The sequence below is a fragment of the Cololabis saira genome, chromosome 3 (assembly GCF_033807715.1).
Source record: "Cololabis saira isolate AMF1-May2022 chromosome 3, fColSai1.1, whole genome shotgun sequence".
Lineage (NCBI taxonomy): Eukaryota > Metazoa > Chordata > Actinopteri > Beloniformes > Belonidae > Cololabis > Cololabis saira.
The window spans coordinates 33,634,540-33,652,980 of record NC_084589.1 but is presented as its reverse complement, the minus strand read 5'-3'; the positions used below and the strand labels follow the sequence as shown (position 1 = coordinate 33,652,980).

The 18,441-nt window shown below is 42.2% G+C and overlaps 1 long non-coding RNA gene across 2 annotated transcripts; it reads left to right on the top strand.

Annotated features, from left to right (window-relative positions):
- Positions 1–1,053: 1,053 nt before the first annotated feature.
- Positions 1,054–8,990, top strand: LOC133441096 (uncharacterized). Of its 2 annotated transcripts, none has more exons than XR_009782395.1 (3): positions 1,054–1,108; positions 5,931–6,036; positions 7,936–8,990. It is a non-coding gene; the product is annotated as an uncharacterized LOC133441096 (long non-coding RNA). The 2 variants fall into 2 exon arrangements; XR_009782394.1 differs by lacking the exon at positions 1,054–1,108 and adding an exon at positions 4,945–5,063.
- Positions 8,991–18,441: the final 9,451 nt, after the last annotated feature.

Here is an 18,441-nt window from a genome sequence, read left to right as displayed (position 1 = left end):
AATCTCCCAGACCCCTGAGGTTTATCTGGATCTGGTTTGTTGTGTGTCCCAAGAACCAGAACCAAGCAAGGTGAGGCAGTTCAGTTATTCTGCTCCTCACCGGTGGAACAAACTTCCTGTAGACCTGAGGTCTGCTGCAACTGTCAGCTCCTTTAAATCAGGCCTAAAAACATTACTTTTTACTTAAACAACTTGTGCTTTTTGTTATTTTACCCCTTTTCTTATCATATTAGGCAAGGCAAGTTTATTTGTATAACACAATACAACACAAGGTCATTCAAAGTGCTATACATCAACATTAAGCCCAAGCACCCGCCCCCTTTGCTCAGATGCCCAAAGTGCCCTTCAATTCAATTTCAATTCAATTTTATTTATATAGTGTCTAATACAACAGATGTTGTCTCTAGACGCTTTCCAGAGACCCAGAACATGACATTCTGTCAAAGGCCTTTTTTTTTTTTTTTCAAAGGCCTTTGCTTGGGCACCCTCCACCCCCCCTCTGCACGTGCATGAGCACATGTACCAGTTATTTATGTTGATTCAGATCTGTAATGTTTTTCTGTCATTACTTTAGTTTTGATTAGTGGCTATCCAGAGTTATTATAGTTTTGTATTTTTCCATTAGTTTTAGTTTGTTATTATAATACGGGGTATTTGTCGTGGGTAAGAAGTTCAGAGCAGGTACAAAACAGTGTTTTGTATTAAAATGTAACAACGTAAAAAGTTATTGTCGGAAATTAAAGTTGTGTTCCATGTGTCCCTTTTTAAATTTCAGCACTTGCCCCTCCAAATGTCTCTGCACGTCTCTGCTTTTAATTCACAGTGCACTCTGGACCACTTTAATGTTTTTGAGACCGGTCTGTATTTATCTACGCTTTAACTAGCCTGGGGGGACGGGTGGCTTTTTCAGAGGAACATATGTGGAACAAAACGTGCTCTTGTATGTAGTTGGCATGAACGCTGTCGGCGTGTGCGCTGCCCTGGGCCGCCACGCCCCCTCCCATCCATACGTAACATGGGAGACTTCAAAGAGCGAGCCCGCTGCGCGTCTCACTCCAACTCCGGCTGCGCGTCCACAAAGCAGCTCCCACCCCCCGAGAAGCGGCAGGTAAGCACCCGGCGTTTCACTTTACTCACTTTTCTAGTTTACAGTAAAGAACAAACAAAAAAAACAAACAAAAAAAAACCCCACACAACTTAGAAACACATCCTTTTTGTTGCCTCAGTTATACAATTTTATTTCCGTCTTCATTCCCTCTGATATATAACTCAGTGCGCGCTGAAGTTTGGTCACGTGGCCACAAACACGCGTGGCTTCTAATTAAATTATATGGAAACAAACAATTCGTTTATCTTTTCAGATAACAAAAACAGTTCTGAGCTTTTGTTTTTTTTTTTAGACTAAAATAAGTGAAATACAAGTTAATACATTTTGATGCCAGACAGTTTAAAGGGCAAAGCATCCCTAAAACGAACAGCTGAGCCAGCATATACAGTACAGTCTCCCTGTATTTTATGGGACAGCTGCAGTTGTTTGATATTACCTAAAGTAAGTTTTGATATCTGACACTGAGCAGTTGATTTGGAGTAAAAGTTCCTATATGCATCAATTGTTGTATAGGAACGTTTTGTTTTCTTCAGTCTGTTTAATAATGTATGTTTTTCAGCATATTCTCTTGTTTTTAACATGTGAACTGTTTTAGAAGTTGGAGATCAAACCAAGACAACCTTCTGACTGCAAGATGGTTATCTTTCAATATTTATACCTACTGAAACACAGCTGCCCCAAAGACAAATACCCAAATAGAACAAAGTTATCTTTCATTTCTCCTCTTTCCTCTCTCTTCACCTCGTGCACCTTTTTGATATTGATATGACTTGTGTGCTGCTTGTACATCTGAAATTTCAGCACATTTTGAAAGTTGATCTTAATATGTTGCAGGATCCATCAAGTTTGTCGAGTTTCACCTTAGTTGGTGCTTGTCTGAATTTGACCCGTAGAATAGGCTGCCTGTGTGCCTTCTGTACATTTTGTACCAATCCATTGTAGGAAACGCAGAACAGATGGGGTCTCTTTTTGATCAGGGCTTTACGGTCAACATTTAAAAATGCACTTGCGTAATTCAAAATTGTTTTTGATCAAATATTCTTCTTTTAAGAATTGAATAGGAAGGGTGCCAGGATTTTAATCTTTTCCAATTACAGGCTCGATTTAAAGTTTAGACCTTTTTTTTGGACACCTTTACAGTCTTTAATTGGATTTGTGCTTTTATATCCGCTTAGTGGGTGACTTGAGTGTCAAACAGTTTAACTTGATAGTACTTAAACTTAAGATTTGGCTCATTTTGATTTCCAAGCTTTTCCATGTGATGCTCATCTGAACTTGGCTTCTTCTTGGGATCTGATTGTATAACCCAAATTAGAAGGGAAAGGAGCTTTAACGCCTCGTTTATCTTTTAACGCTTGAAACACTAGACCACCCCTCGTAAAAAAAAAAAAAAAAAAGGAGATCATTGTGTCCCACAATTCCTGTGGCTGCAAGAGGACAAAGGAACCTCTGATCATTTTCAGTTGTGTTAGCTGTGTTTCATAAATGAAGCCGAGCATCTTTCACTTTGGGCTTTTTTTTTTTTTTAGAAATTCATGTCATGTTTTTTTTTTTTTAACAAACACATTCATGCATAGCTTCTGAAAAAAAAAGTGAATTACAGGTACGCACGTTGGTATTATATCTTCTGAACATCTGTTGTCTCCACTAGAGACCATCACAGTTTAGCATTTTGCATGTGGTTGGATGCTCAACTTGGTTAATTTTTTTAAAATTTATTTTTTATTTAAATTGGTTAAATTTAGTCCCTAGGAAAGAAAACCTGTAAAAAGTAATTAAGTCTTGAACATCGCCTTTAGTTTCTGTGTTGCAGCCATATTGTCCTTGTAGCTCAAGGTCAAAACAGAAGTCATCTTATGTGAAGCAGTGAAGACCTTAAATAGACTTGTTATATGGAGAGGACAAAAAAAAAAACAAACTTTATTAGTGCTAATGAGCTCATCGTTTTTTTTTTTTTTGTCCCAGTTTTCTGGCCTCATTGTATGCTGGTTTTCCTGTTGTGAAGCAATTTAAAGTGAAAATGATTTAGATAACGCTCTGTTTTTTGTTTTTTCACTATTAAAAAAAAAGTAGTAATTGTAGCCCCACCCATAATGATTTCATCATGATGTTTTTGGGTCTTGAATATGGAGGCCGCCCCTACTGTGGCATGCAACCGCTAAACAATCGATTTTAATGATGACGTAATCCTTGGCGGCTTTCACGCAGCCGGAGATTTTCACCCGCTCAATGGTTGTGCTGCATTTGCAGAAGCCTCAACGTTTCACAAGGCTGTTAGCAACGCTCGCTGCACGGAGACGGGCCTCCATTGTGGAGCATAAAGTGACACGGGAGGCGGGACTGAGATGGCTGGAAGGGAATGTTGATGGATTCTCATTGGTGGTTCAGTGTAAAGTACAGAATGTACCATTACATTTTTATGGGTCCAAATTGCTTTTGTGGTGAGCTATGGGGCTCGTTGGTGCAGAGTGTTTACAAAGCATTTCTTTTGGAGAGATGACTTTAATTCAACCACTTTCATATCGTAGAGCCTCAAATGGCAAGATGTTTTATCTCTACTGTGGTGTTTTTTGAGTGCGATTTAATTATTTATTCTTGGATAATGTTTGGATTAAGCTGTCTGCACCATCATGGAAATGATGGTTCAGTTATGCCACTCAGCTGGTATGAAACTGAGGATTTTGAAATATCCTCACAGGTGAGTATCATTCACATGTGCACAACTGAGGAAACACCCTCCTGCTTTCATGCTACTCCCCAGTATACAGGAATAGTTCACATGTGATTCACCTGAACTTGAAACAGACCATAAGGTGGACTACTCCCTAACACTGACTCATCCTCCACATTCCCGGGCTCAAATATTTCATGCATGTTTGGAGAACAGGTGAGATTGGGCCCCAAACATGAGTCATTTCAGAAGCAAATTCCGCAGTTCTGGTGGAATTTTTTTTTTTTGCACAAATTTCCAGTTAAGTTTAGTCCCTGTGATTTGGTTGTTCAATCCTTGTCTGGCAAAACTGTATAAAGTGAACATAATCTATTCCTACGCAGTGGCGCCCAACGAGCAGTCGGTACAACTCAAGTGATGCTAAAGGAAATAAATTTCAGTTCGTTTTAATGAGGGTGCAGGAGGGATGATTGAGTTTTCGGTTTTATTTTTAATGGGTGCTGTTACTTTATTTCCAGAATGCTACTTGTAAGTGAGATGCAGCAACGCAGCTGCTAACTTGCTTGGTCACCAGATTTTTTTTTTATTTCTAAATGTATATATTCATAAACAAAGCTCTTCACTGTAAGAAATTGGCCCATATGGTGGGTTGACTTCATGACTACGGCTTTTAAAAACAGGGTCAGACCTTCGGGATCTCATGCTGTGAACTCAGGTTGCATAATGGTAAACATAATCTTGGCTTCAGCCAACAGAGCTACATATGTGTTCATTGATGGCAGTTTGTTATATAACAGCGACTGGATTTAAATAGCAGCTAAAACTGGCCAGTTTTATTAAGTGAAAACCATATTTAAATAAATACATTTCTATGATGGTTTATAGGGATCTGTGTAAAAAAAAAAAAAAAAGCATCCTTCAACATAAGCTCTAAAAAGGTTCTGACCCCCCCTCCATTAATGTATTTAATGACTAAATGGGCACATCACATCTCGCTGTAATTGTTTTGAAGGAAGTGGAAGGGGTGTGTTTGGGAAAGCAACCCACTGAGAGTAATGGCTTTAGACAGCGGTGTGGATGTGTCGGAGAGGTGGGCGTGTGTGGTAGGCGAGCCCGAAGATCTGGTTGGGTAAGAGCAGGGCGGTATAAAAAGGTGGAGCGCAGCGGAGACGCTCTCACTCCAGTTCTTCACTGTTTTTCATCTGTTGGGATATTAAGTGCGGCGGGGGAAGTACAGGGTCCTGGTGGCCAGTTGGACTGATCCTTTCCTTTTTTTTGTGGAAGGTGAGAAATTCCCAACCATTTTCAGATGCGACTGCTGATGCGAGGAGCCAACTTTAAAGCTCGGATTTATTAAATGTTCCTTATTGGGGGTGCAACTCCAACCAGGTTGGCGCGTTAATGCTGTACACATGTTTCCTCGTCTCCCCAGTCATCCTCCTCACCTCCCCTGGAACCCTTCACAAATTAACTAAAAATGACCCTTTTAATACTTAATTTGTTTTGTCATGGGAAAACTATTTTCTAACTAATTTATTTTGTGCATCTAAAGTGGTTGGATGCTTTTGAAGATGAGTTCATGTTTTCTTCTGTTTGCACTGATGCTTAAGGTTGTGTGACTCTGATTTTTGGATTGAGAACCATCTGACTTGTTTGAAGCATCATGGTCCAGCTGTGTGATGCATCACCATATCATCACTTCAAATCATACTGGCCATCTGCATGAAATTCCTTCTCTCTGCTGTGTCAGTTTATGACGCAGCATGAATAGAGGCTCTGTTGCCCTGACCCAGATCTCGTTCAAGGTTGATAATTTAATAATGGAGTAGAGGATTTAGGGGTCTTCCCTGTTTTTGAAAGTGTGAAATGAACCAAGTTTGCCAAGAGAGACAAATCTGAAATGGTTTCAGATAACATTGACAGTCATGCACAGTGTTTTGTGCCATGGCCCAAGGCGAGGGACGATCCTTCCCTGCGCAGAAATCAGATGCCTGTTGCTCATTTGCAAGTCGGTAGAAAGCAGCATTGGATTGTTCCTCTTTTGACACCAATAACCCAATGCTGAAATTTAGGTTGCGTAAAGGTTCAGCACCGTGCTTATGTATCACGATTGGGATGGAAACGCTAAGTTGCCACTTTTTTCTTTTTCAGATCGTGAGCCATCCCTGCACTTTCCCCAGCTTCGAGCTGCATCAAACTTGCAAACATGATCATCAGGCTGGGCAGGCTGACACCTGGATACTTCCGCCTTCTCCAGGTATGTTCAACTTAACACTGTACGAATGATCTTGGAGCTTTCAAAATGTAAATGCACGAAAATTTATATTCAATCTTAAATGTGTTTCTCGATAACAAAATGAATCCCAGATGCTTCATACGGCACGCCATCTGTAATCTTCCTCCACTGAGCCTTCTGAAGAAGTAATGTTGAGCTTACATTTTACTGGGGACGAATAGTTTCTCAATACTCAATTTGAGTTTGTTTTTTTTTTTTTTTATTTGTCGACTTGTTCATCGCTGGACCGTATTCTTTGCTTATCTGCTGGTCGAACAGCTTAGAGATGAGGGGTTTTGTGCTGCTGTCACCTGAAATCTGCTTTCACGGCTTAATTAGGGGTGACGCTAATCATTCTGGTAAAACTTCTTCCTCTCAGCCTCCTTTTGTTCCTCCTGACATCGTAATAATCCCCTCGTTAGCAGCGACTGTTCATATGTCGCATCCATTGTACAGAAGTTTCGTTTACTTATTTTCACTAATTGAGAAACAAAGAAACGTCCCATTATACGCCGTAAGAGAACAATGAAAAGTGAAAATGTGGGCTGAGGGGGTCTTTTTTTTTTCTCTCTCTCCTGCTGTGTAATTGTAGCAGAATGCTACTTTATTATTTTTTTTTTTTAGTTTATATTTCAAGAGAATTGACTTGACTGACTTCAGCATGCTAACTAGGATGGGCTCAGTTGATTTTATTTGATAACCTATACCAAGAAGGAAATGGGTAAGAGCTGTGTAACTGTGAAATGTTTCCTTGTTGGCAGTAGGGCTGCAGTTGTAAGATATTTTAGCACCTCGCTAACATATGTAAGCTGCACATCCACTCGGAATATCAGTCACGCATCTCCTGAATCATCCTATATGCTTCTTTAAATAAACGCAGTGTTGACAGCTGTCTCAGATGCCTGAGATGTTAAATCGTCGACTTTGATATCTCAATGCTTCAGGATGTAAACGGCTCGCGTCGAGCAGCTTTAACATGTTGGAACATGTAAATTTAGGAAAAACGGATCGGTTTGGGTATATCAAATCAAATCAAATCAAACTTTATTTTTAAAGCACCTTTCATACAAAAAAAATGTAACATAAAATGTATTAGTGCCCCCCCCCCCCCTCCCCCTCCCCGCACACACACAGATAGACACACGCAGACACATGGTGCAGACATGGCTAGGCACAGAGGATCCAGGTGAGGAAACGGTAACAGGGAGCCGTCCACGCCAGGAGGTCTCATAGCCCGCAGCTAGAAGGGGGGGGGGGGGGGCCCACAGAGACCATCCCGGCCCGGACGGATAGAGGAGTCCACACCACAGCGGTGAAGCCGTGGTGCAGAGCTCCACCACCATCCAGGCCAGAACCATCCCCAGGACGACCCCCCTGCAGGCCAGAGTCACTCCCAGCATGGAGGCTCCCCATGAGGAAACACTGGAGATAAAAGCTACAAGAAAACAGGATAAAATACACTAAAAGAGTTTAAAAAGTATAACATAACATAAAATCCTAAAAGTATGTCTAAAAAGCAAGACATTAAAAACTAAAGGACTAAGACAGTAAAATGTATAAAATAGACCATAAATAACGACTAAAATATTTAGATAAAACATTAAGATAAAACAATGAGAATAAATTATGATAATAAAAAGGATAAACTAACTATAAAACAGAGTAGTAAGATCTAGTTTCTTCTTCGTGTGGGGGGACATTGTGTTCTTTTGAGGAAAAAGAACATCTTAAATTTTTAATGGCTGCTCTTGCCAAATGTTTGGTCTGGGGCAGGAGAGACTCAAAAGAAAAAAAAAAAAAAGGGTTGAGCAGCTTCATCCAGTACTCGGCTCTGACTCCATCTGTTGACCTTGTCTTTTTTTCCCCTCCTCTCTCCTACAGAGGCAGGTTGCCGGTGAGGTGCAGACGCAGCCACAGGACCGAGCGGTGAACCAGATAGCCATGATGCTGGCCATCATGGGCTTGAGTTTGTCCTACTACAGTGCCAGACAGATGACGGAGAAGGTCCACGCCCAGCCTGCACCCTGAAGAGACTCGACAGGAGATGATGGACGAACCAACGAGAACTGGAGGAGGGGAAGGGAGCGAGGAATCAGAAGTGGAGACACGGCAGAGCCTCTGATAGCACTTTTCTCACCTCAGTCATCATCACACTCGGATACTGAAATCCTGGGTTTCCTCACACACACAAGCATTAACGGTGGTTTCAGGGCCGCTCCAGTCAGGGATTTGTGGGGATGGCTCAGCCTGGGTTGTGGAGAGGACTGGTTTTATTGACTGGTTTGGGTGGGGGACTAAAACCAGCTGGCTGCCAACTGGGTCTAAACATTAGTCATTACAAAGGTACATGCTTGCAAGAGGCCAATACTAATTGAACTATGTGGAAAAACTTCAACTGTGAACCAAATATGTCCAAAAGGGGTAAAATTATAAGAATAGTTCCTTTTGTAATGGAAATCTGAGCTGTACCTTGTGAAGAAGTGATGAAAGACCCGTAAAAGGATTAAAGGGGGATGGGAAAATGAGTTAAAAATTTAGATTTTTCTTCTTTTTTTTTTTTAGCAAGAGAACCTCTCAGAACCTTCTGAAAACATCAGGAGATCATATTCACACAAATGTTAATGTATGTACATGCAAACTGTTTCTGTCGGCTGTCTGAGATTCAACTATTTGCACAAAGTTTTAGAAGAGTGGATCTGCAAAGGGACTTTGAACTGCTCACCACCTGTTCTTGTGCTTTCATCGTCTTAATCTGTGAAGTTTTGTGACTACGTTGATGAAAACCTGTCTCGTAGGATCTTATGCACACATTTGCTGGAATGCCTGAGTGCAGACCTTTTTAAATCAAATCCAAATTACTGCATCTTGTTTATAGATGAATGTATCACTGTATTTTTTTTGTAAAGGTTTAATAAAGCTGTGAATATTTTAAAAGACGTGCAATGTATGTTTGTTTGATCATACTTGAGTTGGTTCAAGTCTTTGAGTTGGTTTAGATGGTCCCAACGTTGGCACAGCTGCAGAGATACACTACTTCCTGCATCAGAAAAATCTGTGGTCGCATCAGCACGCAACGGGATGTGGTCAGCTCGTCGCACGCGTCTTCTGTCTCGAAGTGAAGCAGCTATTTTCACTTCTTCTTAGCTGGGTTGCTGTGCCATCTGAAAACGCAAGTCTAAATTTATAGTGAATTGCAAAAATGTGATTGTGCAATCACAGCTTTTCTTGAGTAATCTATTTGAGTATAGCTGGCTCTTACATGGCAATATAGGTGTGTTGGTAAAGAGAGAAGGTGTAAGAGAGCGTGTTAAAGTCCTTAGGTCCCAGGTGACGGCAGTATTGTCATCTGTCCTGGGGAACGGACAACACTGAGCTTCCAGGAAGGTTTAAGATGTAAAATTGCCTGATTTCATGTCAGATCTTCCCAGTTTGACATTTGTACGTTGCAGGGATGTTCCCCACATAGAATAATCACCGTACTTCCCTCATATGGCCAGGTAGTTCTGTATTTCAGTGGCTGCAAGTATTGGGCTGACATTGGAAGCTGCTCTTCAGGTCGGTTTCATTCTGTCTCCTGCGGGGCGTGGAGTGTAGAAAGTGCGCATGCTTGCTCCCAGGCTGACGTGATGCCCTGTGACAGTCCTGGAGCTCGTTGGGCGCCACGTGCCCACCCACTCGGCCCACGCCACAAGCTCCTCCCCGCCCGCTCTGCCTCGCGTATCACTGGGTAAAAATCACGCTTTGCCATCTCGGGGATGCTGGCATGAGGACGCGACCCTAAACGAAGCGCGCCCATTGGTTATCCGGTGATGCGTCACAGTAATCGGCCTGGTTCTGGGCCGCCGAGACAAAAGAACGGGGAGGTGGTCATTGGCGAAGAATGTGGATGCGTTGATCCATAGGTGTGTTTGGACAGCTTTCAACAAAAGGAGGTTATGTTTATGTTCAGAAGTGGTCAATACCATGAGGTCATCTGAGATTTCTTTGTAGAGTTCTGCTTCCAAATGGGAATAAACGGGACGATAAAGCGGTAGATGATGCAAGAGATGCCGGACTCTGCCCTTTTTATCCCTCCACTGTCAATAGGAATGTGTGACAATACATTGTTTAAAATATACACCTAAAAAGAAAAATACTCTCCTTTTTGACATTTTATGAATAAAAGATTCAACAGACCAAACATCCATCAATGCAAGTGCTTATGCTCTTTGTTCAGGCTGCATTTGAAAATAAGAATTTGTTCTTAAATTGCTTGCTTGGGTAAATAAAAAAAATAAAAAAATGCCTGACTGTATTTATCACGTTACATTTGACTATGCATGTTCCTCGCTCTTGAGAACCTGATCTGAACATACTACCCAAGTGTTTCACGCATATATAGCTTTCCACCAAGGCAGCTTGCATGAGTGCACGGCTGATTAGACGCGACGTGGAACATACACACCCACTAAAAGTGAAATTAGTATTATTTTCCTTAGATGCTGCAAATATAAAGGAAGAACGATTTTTCTTTCAAAGAAACTTCCACTTCAAAATCATGTTATAAATGAACATGCGAGTATCCATTATTGGGTACGTTTAATATACACACTTTTACTTTTCTGGGACTTTTTTGTGTGTCCATATGCCCATGCATGATCCTTTTATTAAGGACTACACTCAATTTGAGACATCCTAGTATTCAGTAGATTCTTCAAATTTGACCCTATCATGGTGGAACTGGTGCCATATAGATTACAATTATCATTATCATTTTTTTAAATTACAAAGTAAAACTGCACTGTGCTCAGGAGTGGAGGATAGTGTCTTTGAGGAGACAAAACATCCTCCCTGAAGTGGTCAGGCAGCAGGGATGGCAGCGGGCACGTGCCTGACTGGAGCATGTGCTGGATGGGGGTCACTCCGGGATGGACTCTGCATGGGGGGGGGGGGGGGTCACTGGTGTGGCCAGCGACAAACGTGCAGACCGCAGAGAACGCAGCGTCTCTCCGACAGTCCCGCCCCAGAGCACATCAGCAGCATCCATTTTTTTCTGTTGCTACAGCAAATCCTTCACTCTTCAAATAGAGAAAAATAATTTTAATGACTAAATTTTAAATTGCACAAGTGTTTCTTAGAAACTGTGATGCTATTCAGCATTTAGGGCATGTGTCCATATCTCAACCGCTTCAATGTTCCATGTCACTGATGTGGGACATCATGTCCCATCTCTTAATCACTGATGCCCCCCCCCCATCTCCCTGTGAACCCTTGTATTGGGATTTACCACAAAGCTGCTTATCTCTGGATTTGACGGCTGTTTGTTTCTCTATTTGTGGGGTCGAACTTTTTTTAGTTTCTGTTGGTTTTCATGTTCTTTTCCGTATAATGTCCCTTCTTTGTTTTGTTTTTTTCTTTTAGTGTTGAGTTTTCAAGGGTTATATATTCTGGATATTGCTTTTCGTGAAGATACTTGGTTGTCATGTTCTCTTTGTTAGGCCTGTCAACCTCCTCATGTCTCAGGACTTTAAATGCTACACCATGAAATATTGTCCGTTTCTCAAAACAACGTGTGTCAGGTTTGAATGTAAATACTTGGCAGTTCATGCTTGTCCAGTGCAACGTGGGAAACATGTAAAGCATGTCTGATGATGTCAAGGCTCAGCTTGTAGACCCATAAACATCGAAAATGTTGGAGGAAACTTTTTAATTCAATTCAATTCAATTCAATTTTATTTATATAGCGTCTAATACAACAGAGTTGTCTCTAGACGCTTTACAGAGACCCATACCCAGAACATGACCCCCGAGCAGTTATTACATAAACAATGGCAGGTAAAAACTCCCCTAGTGGGAGAAAAACCTTAAGCCAAACAGTGGCAAGGAAAAACTCCCCTTTAGGAGGGAAGAAACCTTGAGCAGGACCAGGCTCATCAGGGGGGACCCTCCTGCCGAGGGCCAGACTGGTGGGTCAGGGACGGCAACAGCACAGCAGGCAGGTGGAAGCAGCAACGGGATGACCGGGGGTGGGGACCGCAGGCCAGCACACAGCTCCCGAAGCTCCGGCCCAATCAGCAAGTCCCAGGTTGGGGTGCAGGGTCAGGAAAAGACTTGTGCTCCGTAATGCAAGCTACAAGCCACCCACGGCCACCTGCAGGACAAAAGAGAGAAAAGGGAGGAGAAGGGGGGGCCAGCAACGGGATGACCAGGGGTGGGGACCGCAGGCCAGCACGCAGCTCCCGAAGCTCCGGCCGGAGCTAAATGGACTCTGTCCTGAAAAATGACACAAATTCTAATTTAGAACAATTCCACTTTCTTAAGAAAGCATCTTAAAAGTACACCCCGTTGCATCATAACAGTAACATATTTTTAATTGTATCTACCGATTCTGAGGTTTTTCCTCCCACCGTCACAGCTGCTCATCTTCAGCTGGCACTGATGATGTTTCAGAAGAAAATAAGTATAGATAATACGGCAAAAGATACAAATTGTCTCACTCAGGAAATAAGGACATTTTTGAGTCTTGAATTTGTTTTGAGCTGTGGACCAATAAAGCAGATTTTTTCTTAAACTGGGTTGCAGTGTTTTGAAAATTTAAATCAACTATTCACTGTAAGAAAACTGTTATTATTGTAAAATACATTCAATGAACATTTAAATGTTTGGAAGTATTTATCACCTATTTATAACCTTCATATATGTGCTTTTTAAAGTATTTTCTTAAGTCTTTGGGGATATTTTTCCAGTTCTTATAGAAACAATGTAAGTCCCCACTTGATTAAAATCCCATTTATCTGTATCAAAGATGTACTTCTAATCTAGAGTCTAATCTGACCAAATACTAGTTTGCTTAAATGATACATGATAATACATGGTAAGAGCCTCTCCAGGTGCAATACTTGCACATGTGAAAGAAAAAGTCATAAACTATTTACAGGCTATGTGACACAACTAAACCTACAGAGGCCGTGTGTGAAACTATAGAGTTGTGTTCGCACTGACATAGTGGGAGTCGATGTCGAGGTTGGTCAGGGACAGATATCTTTTTACGTTTACATGCACTAACAGATGATCCAATTATTGCCTTAGTCCGACTGATATCGAAGTTTTAAAAGCCATGTATACACCTCAGTCGGTGCTGTAGTCGAACCGAACTGGAGCTCTTGAGCTATCGAGCTATAAGAGACAGATAATGTGGTTGTAATTCAAGCTATTACAGCATGTATATGCAAACCACAGTTAGTCCAGCTATTGTCTGCCCCGGGACTCCCTCTTCCGTTAGTGACGAGTGGAACAGCAGGAAAAACACCACTCACAGTGTCACCACAGTACAGTAGTAAAAGAGGAGGAAGACTTTGCTGCATATTACCTGCAAAGTGATCAGGCTTAATATGTATGAAAATACAGACGTGCTAAATCGTTGGCATCCATATTTTTGCGTTTTGTTGTCCTATGTCTGCTTCCAATCCGGGAAAAGGCGTGTAGCGCCACCTTAGCGTCGCAGAGTTGAACGCACTTCACTCAATAATTCGATTCTCTTCTCGGGTATACAGTAATCCCTCGCTATAACGTGTTTCACCTTTCACGGTCTCGCTGCTTCACGGATTTGCATTGTGCATTGTGTTCTGCATTCTGATTGGCTAAATGGTCTCCCCGCTTCTTCATTTCCTGTATGTCAATAACGTTACGGTTTAATATGTACTTTGCATGTACATGTACTGTAGGTAAAACAGTTTGCCAAATTTAAAGGGGACCTATTATGGCATCTAATACCTATTTTAAACAGGCCTTGAATGTTTTAAAAACAAGCTTTTGATTGTTTTTGCTAAATAAATTAGAAATTCAGCCTCTGAGCAATGTCTTTATCTTCCCATTCTCTAACCCCATTATCTATGCGGGATTCTAAGTGGGCGGGGAGGCTATGATGATGAGGCACTGTGCTGATTGGCTGCCTGAATGATGCGATACACCGCCACGAAAAAATGGTGGAAGCTCCGGCCGGCGGAGTTGTTGTTGTTGTTCCGGCCAGAGTTAGTTGTGGGCTTGGTTTCACGCATCGGAGGCCAACCGATGCAAATTACATTTTGGTTACGTAACGAAAGGGAGCAGAATCTGAACGGCTCGTAGAAGCCACATCACACTGGATGGCTCATCCGGGCGGCTGTACAGACACTGCAGAATTTGGCTGCTTCTCTGAGTTGGCAGGCTGAGGGGAGACATTTTATATATGTTAAAGCAAGAAAAAACTTGTTTTTCATAATAGGTCCCCTTTAAAGGAGCTTGAGGCAGGATTGAGGCAGGATTTATGAAAAAAATTCGTATACGTTTTAAGTTTTCTAGTAATAATGTCAGATGAAGCGTTCCAAACCAAAACGAATGAACCCTCTAGTGTATCTCTCCGTTGCCTTGAACAGGCTGTGTGCTGCAAAATGTGCTGCAATTCGGGCCCAAATTTCCCGCGCTGGCCTGCGGATGTGACGTCAAATGACGCTGCATGCGCGTTCTCCCCGTTCTCCCGTGCCGGCTTCGCTGTTGGCTGCAGTACCCCCGACGGCCGTCGTGGCGAAGGGTGGCGCTATAGAGTCTCATTTTTTAAAAGGAGCCTCATGCTCCTTTAAATGTGCTTTTTGCGCGCTACAGTTTGTATGTGTAAAGCATTTGTATGTGAATGACGATAGGAGGTTTTAAACATAACTGCTGCCATTCAAATGGTGAATAAGTTGCTCTGGAGGGTTCATATGCTTGTAAATCTGACTGATGAAGTCAGTGCCTCCCCATCCATGAATCTCACCGCACGTCACTGCTACTTCACGGATTTCACATATAAAAGGTTATTTTTGGAACGTAACCCCAGCAATAAAAATGAGGGGTTACTGTACTCGGATTTCTTGGAAGCTCCAGTTAAATCCTTAGCTCAATTATTGCCTAGTGTTAGCTGTGTTACCCAACTTCTAAATATGATGGTTAGTTTTGTGAGCGGTTTGGCTCTATTAGAGAACATCTAAGTCATAAGTCTTGTATTGTGTTTTTTCCTCAACACTTCTGCTCCTTTCGTTATCTGAGTGGTATTGATCTTCAAGTCGCTTGTTTGATGGGGGTCTGCAGTGTTGAAAGTACAAAGTTTTGAGGTTGGACGACAAAAAAAGGGGGTTCTCCAAGAGCCAAGGGGGAACTATGTGTCTGAAGCTTGAGTTATGGTTCTGCGTCAAAACCGGTTTCCAGTTTCCGGTTTGAAGCAGTAGTGAACTTTCAGGGCTCTTTTCTTCGTTTATGTGTGATTTTTTTTGTTTTGGTTTTTTGCACAATATCCTTATCTCTTTGATTTACTGTGACCGGAAAAAGTCGGATAAACCATTCAGAAAAAGATCGCTAACTAGCGGTCGGGGGTACTGCACTGCGACGAAATGGAGTGACGGAGAAGTCCGAAGGGTTCACAACGGCGTCACGGCGACGGCGTGTGCTCTGCGTTGGGTTGACGCAGAACCATAATTCAGGCTTAAGGCTGGCTAAATGTGAAAGACCTGGTGAAAACCCCCCCACACTTGGAATTGGCTGATAATAGGGAGGAGAGAAAACGGCCCACCTGAGTGCTGGGCTCGTATAGCGTGTTGGACTTTGGGCTGGGGGAACGGAGACCTGTTTTTTAGCCTTAACACATCCAACCTTTCCGTTAAAGAATTTAAAACACAGTGCATCCAAATCAACGTCAACTCCTCGTCCTTAGCCTATAATAGTCTTTTTGTTTTGATAGAAAGTTATAATTCAAGCAATTTTTAAAGCTTTTTTTTAAATTATTTTTATCCATACTTGAGGCTTTTTCACTAAATCCAAGGTACTTCCTGTTCATGTTACCTTTTTTAGACATGTTAGACTTTTTAAAATCCCAAATGCAGGTATGAGTGTTGAACCAATTTTAGACGGTAATGATTATGTTAACACTATGCCTTCCCTGTCTCTGTTATTCAGTTGTAGTGTGGAAAAGCCTCTCTTCATTAATAAAATCCCTTTTAAAAGCATTTGATTCCAGCTCAGTCTGCCCTCTTTGTTAATAAAAATCCCCAGCCTGAGAATGTTGTTTTAATCCCCGCACGGTTCGGATGGGCACAATGCTGCTGTGTGAGCAGAGCAGAGACACTGAGCTGCTGATTTCCTGTCTGTGTTGGTGAGGAATGCTTGTGAGAATCCCAGCGGCTGTGGGAGCCAGAGCTGGAAATAGGCAGTGGTTTGGGAATTATAGACTCTCACACCCTGTCTTTAACTTTTATCTTTTTTTTTTTAACTCCCCCACTTCGAGCACAATTTCCATCACAAATAGTTTGAGAGACCTTTGTTAAAGTGCATACAAGGTGTTTTTGAGTGTAAACAAGCATTGTAGAGAACTGTCAGTCTTCTAGCAGGCTGTCCAAGCTCATTTCCTGTAGGGTGACCTGTTCATGTCGGTTTTATTCTGAGGCAAAGTTTTGACACTCTCAGAGGTGAGATCACCTTACCTTTCCTGTTAGACTCTGACATGCACCACCACGGGGCCATGCCTGCGGCCCACCTGACACGCTCCTCAGCTCTAAACAAGACACCTACACGAAATGTGACGGAGGAGGGCATGCACTTTCACCTCTCCTGCTCTTCGGTTTGGTTCCTGACTCCAAACTATTCAACACAGCAAATCTATGGCTTCACATTTTGATTACTCGCTATAATATTAATGAAGTAGAATACAAACAATATATAGGCTACATTGTTTATTTACTTAAATAAAGCAGCAATGCTTAATTAGGGCCCGAGCACTTACAGTGCGAAGGCCCTATTGTATATGTAGGAATTTTTTCTTTATTCTCGTTTTTCTGACGAAAGGAGGGCCTTTTTGCCCCCCTAAACGTGCCCCAAAAGTCACCAAATTTTGCACGAAAGCCAGGCCTGGTGAGAAATTTGATATTTCATGCATTAATGGGAGTGGCAAAATGGCTCAACAGCGCCCCCTAGGAAACTTCGTGCCTCAAGCCCCACAATACAGTTTGACGTACATGCACGAAAATCGCTACACCCCTGTATCATGTCGCAACTTAAAGAAAAGTCTCTTGGCGCCATGGCCGAAACCGAACAGGAAGTCGGCCATTTTGAATTAATCGTGTAATTTTGGCGCAATTTATGCCATTCCTCGGCAGTTAATACGGCCCGAACTGTAACGTGCACCATGGTGTGTTATACATCAAAATGTGCGTCTCCATCCTGTGACGATGCGCATTACTTTTCTCCGTCAAACGCGTTACGGTGGCGACGATAGATGCCAAAAAACGCGCCCCGACTTCATCTGGTTGGTCCATATTTGATACTTTCTGCCATAACTTTTGAATGGTGTGATATAAAGAGTCGTGGGTGGTGTCATCGGACTCGGTATTGAGTACTTGACCTTCATTGGCCTTAATTAGCCCCGCCCCTTTTTCTGATTGGTCAATATTTGATAGTCCCTATTTTCTACTATAACTTTTGAATGGTTTGACATAGAGAGTCGTGGGTGGCGTCAACGGACTCAGTTTTGAGTCCTTGAACATAATTGTTGTAAATTAGCCCTGCCCCTTCATGCGATTGGTCGATATCTGATAGTTCCTACTTTCTGCCATAACTTTTGAATGATTTGGTACAGAGAGTCGTGGGTGGTGTCATCCGCTAAATGTCCAGGCCTGAAGAATCTACATGCAAGTCATACAAGCGCTTCCACTGCAGCTCGCCTGAACGTGCACAAGGGTGCGAGGGCCCGTTCATTGCTGCTTGCAGCTTTAATTTACTTTGTATTTACTTTGTATTAACAGTATGAACCCAACATATTTTAGGGAAGCAACATTTTCCAGGGATCAAGCAGTTCAAGGCTGATGTAGAGGTTAAAAAAATAAATACAATCATGACCTCATTTCAAACAGGTGATGTCAGCAGGTGATCGTAATAACGCCAGCCGTTCGTGGATACAACAGCAGTATTTGTGAAAGGCTGAGTATTTGAAAATAAAAAACGAACGCGTTAAGACTTGTACAGAGCTCGATGACAAGCTGACGGTGACACAGTCATTGAAATCAGGTGTGTTGGGGCAGGGAAACATCCGAAACATGCAGGGGAGTGGCCATCAGGGGCCGGAGCTGGACAGCCCCGCTCTCGGGAGTATAATAACAAAGTGGAGGACGTCCAACACATAAAAGGCAGGAGTGCGGTTCTAAGTCATGCTGCTGATGAATTACTGTTATCAGAAACCAGGCTCTGTGATGGCAGGGGTGTCAGTGCCGTTGGCAAAGGTCATTCACACTTTTCAGTAAAGTAAACAACATATGACTACACCCATGCTTTCTTCAGCAAGACAATGGAACCCATATAATGCAAAAAGAATAGATACATATTTTTCTCTTCAGTTTGGCTTCTGAA